The following is a 9698-nucleotide window of genomic DNA, read 5'->3' as shown; positions in this document are numbered from 1 at the left end:
TTGAAATCTTCCCTTTTTTATGAATCTTCTGAATTGCCTTGTGATGAGGGCAATATCTTCATCTTCATTTTCTTCAGAATTTTCTGAGTCAGAAGTAGCCTTAAAAGCAAGAGATTTCTTTTTAGGCTCTTCTTCTTGTCTGTATTGAAGTTGAACCTCATATGCCATTAGGTTACCAACTAAGTCTTCAAGAGTGAGAGTATTGAGATCATTTGCTTCTTCAATAGCAGTTGTTTTTCTCTCCCATTCAGGAGTTAAACACCTTAGAATCTTTCTAACTAAATCCACTTGTGAATATTCTTTTCCAAGGGATTTCAAAGTGTTAGTTATATCGGTCATTCTAGTTACCATGTCCGATATAGATTCATTTTGCTTCATTTTGAACAATTCAAATTTATGAACTAAAGAAGCAATTTTAGATTCTTTTACCTTTGACGTACCTTCGTGTGTCACAAGAAGAGTATGCCAGATTTCATTAGTTGTAGAGCATTGAGAGATGCGATTGAATTCTACCTTGTCAACGCCACAATATAATGCATTCATTGCCTTGGCATTAAGTGAAGCAGTCTTCTTTTCTTCATCGGTCCATCGGCTGAAATCAGTTGATGGAGTTTGGTACTTTTCTGAAACAACTCTCCAAATATCGAGATCCATGGATTGCAGGAATATTGTCATTCTTACTTTCTAGCATCAATAGTTTGTTCCGTCGAAGAGAGGAGGACGAACAGAGGAGCTTTCTTCTTTGTGAATAGATGTTGTAGTTGCCATGCTAGATGATGGTCAAATCAAAGTAATAGCAAACCTGTGCTTTGATACCAAATGAAAATGCACTAGGATCGAGGCAACGAGCACTAGAGGGGGGTGAATAGTGCTTTTAAAAATTTCTACGAAATATTGAATGATTTTGCAAATCTCAAAGCAAACACACAAAGAACACAAGATTTTATCCTGGTTCGGTCTATCCCTACCTACATCCAGTCCCCAAGCAAAACCCGCTTGAGATTTTCCACTATCAACCTTGTAAACTACAAGATCACACAGACCATAACTGGTCCCACTTTCAGTAACAACCCTACTGAAAGCAAACAACTCCTTTACACCAAGGAGTCCTTTTTACAGAAAAGAAATAACAACTTACAATACAACCTATGAGCCTTCCTTTTGAATGCAAATGAGATGCAATTTGGCTTTTGAGGTTGTTGAAACACTCTACTCACGAATTCACTATCTCTCAAAGTGATTTGAGTGAAAAACTGAAGTGAAAATATCACGTGAGTGAGAAAACAAATACTTGAATGAATAGGAGTGAAAAGCAAGAAGTAATTCAATATAATTCTATTGAATTTGATTGTTTCTCTGTGTTTTTTAGTGTAAAATGCACTCATATTTATAGTTAAAAGATTCCATACGTTGAGAGTATGAAAGGGTGTCAAAACAGTCTATTTCGAACGATCAAAACGTTTGAAAAATGAAAAGACACGCCGTTTTGAAGTTTCAGGAAAACAGCAAAATTAGTCGACTGAAACATCAGTTAGTCGACTAATAGTTAGTTATTAGTAGACTGACAGTTATCGTCGGTCGACTGATCTGTTAATCGAGCCGTTTGAAAATCTAAACTTTTGAAACTTAGTCGACTTGAGAAAAGTTAGTTGACTGATAATATCATCAGTAGACTGAAAAACCTTTTAGTCGACTGCTGCTAAAAACTTCTGAAAAACAAACATTCTGTTCGGTCGACTGATAAAAAGCATTAGTCGACTGCTGCTAAATTTTCAGAAAACACATGTTCTGTTCAGTCGACTGATAAAAAGCATTAGTCGACTGCTGCTAAATTTTCAGAAAACACATGTTCTGTTCAGTCGACTGATAAAACCATTAGTCGACTGCTGTTAATTTTCCAGAAAACAGACATTCTGTCCAGTCGACTAATTTGACAAGAATGACTTTTTAGAAAATATGACGCGAAAGGATTAGTCGACTGGTAAGTCTATTGGTCGACTAATAAACATAAAAATTTAAGAAGAGAGTTTTCTAAAAAGATTTTCAAAAGTGTTTCTTTTAGAAAAGTGTTTTTCTAAAGACTTTTAAGGTGAAATGCAACCTAAATATGCACTCTAAGTAAGGCTCTTACAAGAATCTAAGACTTTTAATGAATTAAACATTTGCACACTAGTCTTCAAAGACTCTTCATCGAATTCTTCAATTTCTTCATAGCCTTAGCTAAAATGCAGTTGATTCCACTTGCTCATCATCAAAACCTTGTACTTGAAGTATCATGTATGGCTTCATTGTCGTAACAGTATGTGCCAAAGTTGGTCTTTTTCTCTTCTGGTACTTCTAGTATCAGGAAGGCACGTTCTGTCTCTTCGACCCAACTCTCTGTCAGTTCAGGATCGGCTCTACCGGCGAATACTGATGGATCAAGCTTAAAGAATTTTTCAAAAGTTATTCCCTCAAGTTTCTCGCTGCGAGGTACGACTAGTTCTTGCCTCGTTTCGCGGATGACAGTAACCAGATTGTTGAGCGTTTCTAGCAGGAATCCTTGAGTATGAGACTCCTCGCTCGGCATGGTTCTCCTTGTCGTAGGAGCCATTTATCTATCACATACAAGTAACGTGTTTTAGTTTCTCAATGTATATATCGAAGCAAAGCTTTATTTACTTAATATACATTACATTTTACAAGCACACACATCACCCTTATATACAAGTGTCACGCCACTCTGGCGGACATAGGCAGCGAGAAACTATATACATGAGTCTATTGACTCCAAAACATTACCAGTCTCTTCTAAGAACTGGGTTTCTTTCTTGACCAAAATGACCCAAAGTATCGCTTACTTCCACATTGTCTTGGTGCAGACACAACTAGTTTTGGCTTGGGCGGCACTTCCACACTCTCAAGCGAATCTTGTGGGTAGATCAGTGATGCTGGTCCACTTGCCCACTCAGTGGCATCATGGATCGGGGAATCCGAGACCATAACGGGATGATACGGGTTGTATCCCTCTCCCTAGCCATTCAGGCTCGACGTTTGTGAAGCCGCTCCATTCTCCCATATAATGACACTATGATTCAAGGAATCCAAAATCATAATGAGATTATAGAAGGAGTTGTTGCGTCCCTCATCCTGACTATGCAAGCCAGGCGTATATGATGCCTGATGATAGCCTTGCGTCTGACCGAATCCCTCAAATAAGTTCAAGTCAAATTCTACCATATGTGGTAGTTCATCTGAAGTCAATGGGGTATGACTACTCCCCACACTAGAGTGATGTGGTCCACTAACACGTGAGGTCTCGTCCCTAAGACCAAGCGATCCCTGCCGACCCATATGGGTGGTATATTTATTTTGGCATTCGTTGGCGGAATGCCCCTCTTTGCCACAAAACTGGTAGTCTTGGACCTCATATGGGCATACCCACTCATCGTGCATGATCCCGCAACAATAGCAGTACTCTCGTGAGTCGTGAGTTGTCATCTATACAAAGATGCACTCGAATTAGTAATTATTATGAAGAGATATACTTACAGTGCGATACAGTGAATAAGACGGATCTCGAACCAGGTTTCTCAGACTCAAGCTCTAATACCAATTCTGTAACGCCCCGAATTTCCAAAACAAAGCTAAGTTAAAATTTTCATGAATTTCTCTTTTTTTTTCTTTACAGCAGAACTTAGAAAAACTTTTAGCAGCGAAATCAGACGATAATGAGTCATCAGTTTTAGAAAACTCCAGACACATTACAGGTATGTGGCCAAGCAACTCATTGATCACCAAACTGTTCCATTTTATCGAAAACCACATGTTTATTACAACATCACTGCTTGAAAAAGGAGTATAGGTTTAATAAAAGGAAGCAGTACAACTCTGTCTAGAGAAACCCTAGAACTCGATGTCGCCTTGCTCCGCATATCGCAACGCAGGTTCAACACCTAAAATCTCCATAAAACGGGGCCAGAACCACTGACAGTCTGGTAAACAAGCAATCACACATCCATTCAACTCAAGTACATACGATGACCGCTCAGGGTCACAGCTCGCAATAACGACACTCAAGCCTCCAAGACTTGGTGTATATCGGAAGAGCCTCCTTAGGGCCATGAGTTGAACATCCGCTCAAGTCTTCATGACTTAGCGCAAACCTCTTTAGGGCTATGATTTGAATAACCGCTTAAGTCTCCATGACATAGCCTTGACCTCTTCCGGGTCTTAAATGGATGTCTAGCTCAAGTCTTCATACTTGACACATCCATATCTCATGCATCTAAGGACAACTCTTCGAGCTTCGCTTAGTCGTGCAGATACAACACGGGTCTTTGCCCAGTCGGTCTAGTCGTATATCGATCATGACACCTTCACAAAGGTTATGCAGGACTGACTCAACAACGTTCATACACTCATATATTCAAAATATCAATGTACCTAAGCTAATGCTTTATTTCGATAATTGCACCTCTTCCTGGGCTTAGAGAACCCATATCTGGGCGACAACGCGACGATCTGGGGGTTGATTATTCTATATATTTTAAAAACCTAAGAGGCCTGTTGACCCCATCCTACTAGTAGAACGGTACAACATACCAGAAGAGATTCTTACTAGATAGCCGGATGCATCCTGCTACTGCAGTAGTTGGGTTCAATCCTTAGATATTTAAGGATAACCACGACCTCCATACCTCTGAGTGACGGAGGTCATCAATGAACTCTATCAGGTTCGGGTGAAATATATGTCACTCAAGGTTGCGCCATCACCATCTTCCTCGGTGAGAGATTCTAAAAGGGGTCTGTCAGTCTTACAATTACTTGACGAACATTGCATGCCTATAGGGCAGCCTTTGAGAAGTATGTACCCGACCCCAATCACCCACACAACTTTCACCGTGGAACAAATGTTTTATTCATATGCATGCTTAACTCTGCTCTCGACACTTCGGCCTGGACGAGCACTTCACCTCTTTCGGTGAAAACAATACACTCTGGCTCAGCGGCCTTTATGAGTCTGGTTGTCTAATAATTCTCAATGAGCATGCACATGACTCGATCTCTACGGATCGACTACTCGGCGTATTTTTATGCAACGAGCTCAGGACCTCGTCAAGACGCTACCACTACTTCGACGCAACGACTCTTACAAGTATGGTGCTCTTACATGTATCAGAGAGACGAGTCATTCTGACATCGTTCTAACAAACGACATCGTTGTACCACTTAACTGGTTCCGGCAGCTCTCCTACCAACAATTTTGTCAGCACCTCCCCTGCTCTATCAGCAGTGATGCGACGACCCTTTCTACATCGTAGAAAGTGTTCCATGAACTGGGTAGCACTCTGTTATATAAGAAAGTATCCTGCTACGTTCTTTCTGAGCTATTCTTAGCTTCTTCAGAAATTTCAGCAGCACTTTCTCTCTTTAACGGAGAAAGCATGTGTTTCTTTTATCCATTTCAGCGGCATCTCTCATTTTTTGCGGAAAATCGCTACGCTTAGCTTAGGAAATGGATATGCATCATTGTGCGTACCTTACATCCATTAAGGTTGTTGGAAACCCTGGGTCTTAGCCAGGCCATGCGTAATTGACTTAGTCTTTACAAAAAGAACATTTTGCCAAAAAACGAAGCCTTTCTAATAGGAGTTTCATTCGTCAAGCAGAATCTTGAACGAGGAGTGGTAAGAGAATCGCATTGGTGATTTGGAGTTGATCTCCATTTGAACGCTCATTTAGGCGCCATATATGTAGTATAAGCAGAAGCGTGTACTTTATACAGTGGCGGCGTAAAAGAAATGCATATATTATTGTTAAGGGTGTGTAATTGAACAAAATATTCTACATATATATTTGTAGAAAGCAGGAGCCTTGGCGTCTTTCAACGCGACGGTGTAAGTAAATGCATAATCGGAAGTAAATGCATAATCGGAAGTGCATTAATCGGAAATTGTGGAAAGCAGGAGCCTTGGCATCATACGATGCGACGAAAAAGATAAATTACATAGCCTATGTGATATAAGATGCGTCAGCAGTATCAACAAATATACACCTAGATTTGTATCCAATGATAGTTACGAGACGAGCGAGTGAACACCGAAGTGTCTTAGAGGGCTCAACCAAGAACTAGGGCGAGATACTATTTTGAAGAACGCATATACTGCGCATTCAAACATATATATCCGACGATAGTTACGAGGCGAGCGCGTGAACACCGAAGCGTCCTAGAGGGCTCAACCAAGAACTAAAGCAAGATACTACTTCAGAAGGTATACGTATATACAAACAAGCAAATACTTGAGAGAGATGGATTTAATGAAGCGAACTTACTTCAAATTGCGAAAGAAACGACTCCTGAATGCTCCAACGCTTCAAACGGGGTTCGATCCTTCCGTCGAGAGGTCCGACTAAGTTTGGGTTCAGAAAAATCTAAACTAGAATCTAGGACTAAAAAGGACTTAGATTTTGATTTTAAACCAAACTAGGTTCAAGTAAAGTCAATTGGGTTTGAACCAGGTCAGGCAGGCTAGGACCAGATCAGGCAGGTTCAGACCAGGTCAGGTAGGCTAGGCTAGGTAGGGGAGGTTTGAAAAAGGAGGAGAGAGAGAAAGAGGGGTTGGCAATTTTTCTAAAGGGGGTCCTTCACTATTTATAGCCAAGGTTGCTTAGGGGCTAAGCAACTCATTTGACCAAAATGCCCTTTGGTTTTTTCAGAAATCCAACTTGATCTTATATATCTGACTGTTTGTTCTTATCCAGAAGCACTACAAGAAAATTGTTAATTAGCGACGGAAATTTGCGACGGATTTTTTCTGTCGCAAATTAGCGACAAATTAGCTAGAGAAAACTTTTTTCATGAATCCGTCGCTAATTAGCGACGGATTAACGATGAAGGTTGTTTCATCGCTAATTAGCGATAGATTAACGACAACAATTTTTCGTCGCTAATTCTCAATACAAGAAAACCATTTTAGTGAGGGATTTAGCGAGGGAATTTTTCCGTCGCTAATTAGCGACGGAAAAATTCCCTCGCTAAATCCCTCGCTAATTTTTGATTTAAACCGAGCGCGAAATTTTCCCTCTCTCCTCGTTCGAAATTTAAATCGACCGCGCGATTTAAACCGCTCTCCCCCCGTCGAAGAGCGCGCTGGAGAGCATGACGGCGATGAGGCAGATTGTTGGAGGACGGCGATGCCGGCGGACGGCGACGCCGGCGGACGACGACGATGGAGGACGGCGACGACGGAGGACGGCGACGCCGGAGGACGACGACGATGGAGGACGACGACGACGGAGGACGGCGCCGATTTCGAAGGACACAGTTTCATGGAGGACGGCGACGCCGGAGGACGGCGATGACTTCGGAGGACGCCGTTTCACGGTGGACGGTGACGACGTCGGAGGACGGCGACGGTGACGACGTCGGAGGACGGCAACAGTGACGACGGAGGACAGCGACGAGTTCGGAGGACGCCGTTTCACGGTGGATGGCGACGAGGCTGAGCGATTGTTGGAGGAAGGCGACGTCGGTTCACGGAGGACGGCGATGCCGGAGAGCACCGGTTCACGGAGGACGATACAAGTCTGTGAAATCCCTGTCGGGTGCTGTATAAGTCCGGCTTATTGCTGCCGGAATACCGCCCGACAGGGATCATTTTTTTTTTTTTTTTAAAATTTAGCGACAGATTAGCGACGGATAATGTCCGTCGCTAATCTGTCGCAAATTTGCGACGGAATTAACGACAAATAAGTTTTTTCGCCAATTAGCGAGCAAAAATTCGCGATGGCCTCTATCCATCGCTAATCCGTCGCTAAACTGTTTAGCGACGGATTAGCGACGGATTTAGGTCGTCGCTAATCCACAGGTTTCTTGTAGTGAAGGAATATTTCATGGAATATTCCCTGGAAGGTGCTGGAAGGTCCTGAAAGGCTCTGGAATATTCTAGAATATTTTAGAATATTTTTTGAGAAATATTTTGGTAGGTCCCACAAATATTTTTACGGGTCCCGCAAAAAAGTTGAGTTTTCAACATTTTTTTCTGAAAAATTCTGAGTAGGCTATTATCTTCGTATTGACGTAACTAAGAAAGTTGGCTCGTACAAATCTCTTGATTTCTTTCAGGTAAGAAGTTATGGCTTCCAGAGTGTTTGAGCATATATTCGTGAAGATACGAATATCCTAAGTATATTTGGGTCACAGGAATCGGTTCGATTCGCTTTATGGTGAAAACGTTATTTTTTTACTGAAAAAGGCATCAAAATTTATTCTGAGTTTGAACTAAAAAAATTGCGGGTCTTACAGAAGCCATCATTCAGGTGAATGAAAAATAAGAAATGAGATCAAAACCAAAGAATCAGAAAACCGGATTGTTCTTTAGGTGGCATTTGCATGTCACGGAATGGGGTGCCTATTCCTCTGCTGCAGAATCGGACCCCTCCCACGAAAACTGATTTTGCGAAAAACCACGTCCAGCGTGTAAAATGGCACATCCGTCGTGGGTTTTTTAGCGAAAATGCTTGGGCTTGCAAAAATGTATGCCCATCGATCCCAAAAAACGCATGCCCGTCGATGCGTTTTCGTAGAAACAACCAACCTTCTTTCTGAGACACACAAACACACCCTTAAAGAGCTAACGTTTTTTTTTCTGTGGAATGATTGGGAAATGTTCGGACTTCTGACTGGCTCGCAGGTCAGTTCACTGCACGAAACCATGATGAGGGTATTTATGTCATTTGAAATTTTGTATTATTTATTCCCGTGTCAATAGACTCAATACCCGAGTGCATACAATTGAATGAGCCAAACGCCTTTACTGAATGTCCAACCCCAAAAGACCAAAACCACAAATCGCTGTCACAAATATCGTTAAGTTTTTTTTAATATTGCGATAAAATTACGATATATTAAAAGGCGATATTATACCGAGAAGATGTGATAATTTCAAAACATCACTTGTTTTAGAATTATCACGTTTTTAACACAATAGAAACACTTTTTGCCTAATTTTTTTTATATTTTTCATATTTATATTTTATATACTGATATTCTTTAAGATTTTTCCAAGAAAACATGATTTTTCAAAATATCACTATATTTTCCCTCAGTTTTTGTCTAGAGGAAGAATACTTGTGACTATGGCTTGAATTGCATATCCCAGGACCTTATGTCCTTGGTTTTCTGGTTGGACCCTCTTATATGGATCCACAAAGCGGTATTTTATGTCATTTTGGGATCTCAAATTCCAGAATCTGCAAGAAACTCTAATCCCATTCCAGATCTGTTCTTGAACGGCGTGTCCGTGTCAATAGCAGATCAGGTGATCTGTCAAATCATTTTTAAGAAAGTGATTTATCTTCACCGTCCATTGATTCATCCGTCATTGTATACCTTGTGGACGGTGAGGATGCCAAATCACTTTTCTAAAAGTGTTTTAACAGATCACTTGATCTGATCTTCTCTTCCGCCTAAATCCTTTCGGTCCCATGTGAGTAAAAAGCTAATCCTTGTCAATTGCATGACACATGACGCTGTGGGTAAAGTAGGACCCATCAAATCACTTAAGGCAGTGACAGACCCAACCGTATTCGGGAATAGTGTTTTAGTTTTCACAAGGTTGATCCAATTACAGCCAACAGTTCAAGACTTTACTAAAATGATTAGGGATGGCAGTTGACCAGGGGAAAATTAGCCCTGCCTTGCCCAGTTTGGACCG

Source organism: Nuphar pumila, chromosome 6 (assembly GCF_984573655.1).
Source record: "Nuphar pumila chromosome 6, dmNupPumi1.hap1.1, whole genome shotgun sequence".
Classification (NCBI taxonomy): Eukaryota; Viridiplantae; Streptophyta; class Magnoliopsida; order Nymphaeales; family Nymphaeaceae; genus Nuphar; species Nuphar pumila.
This window is presented reverse-complemented; position numbering follows the sequence as displayed.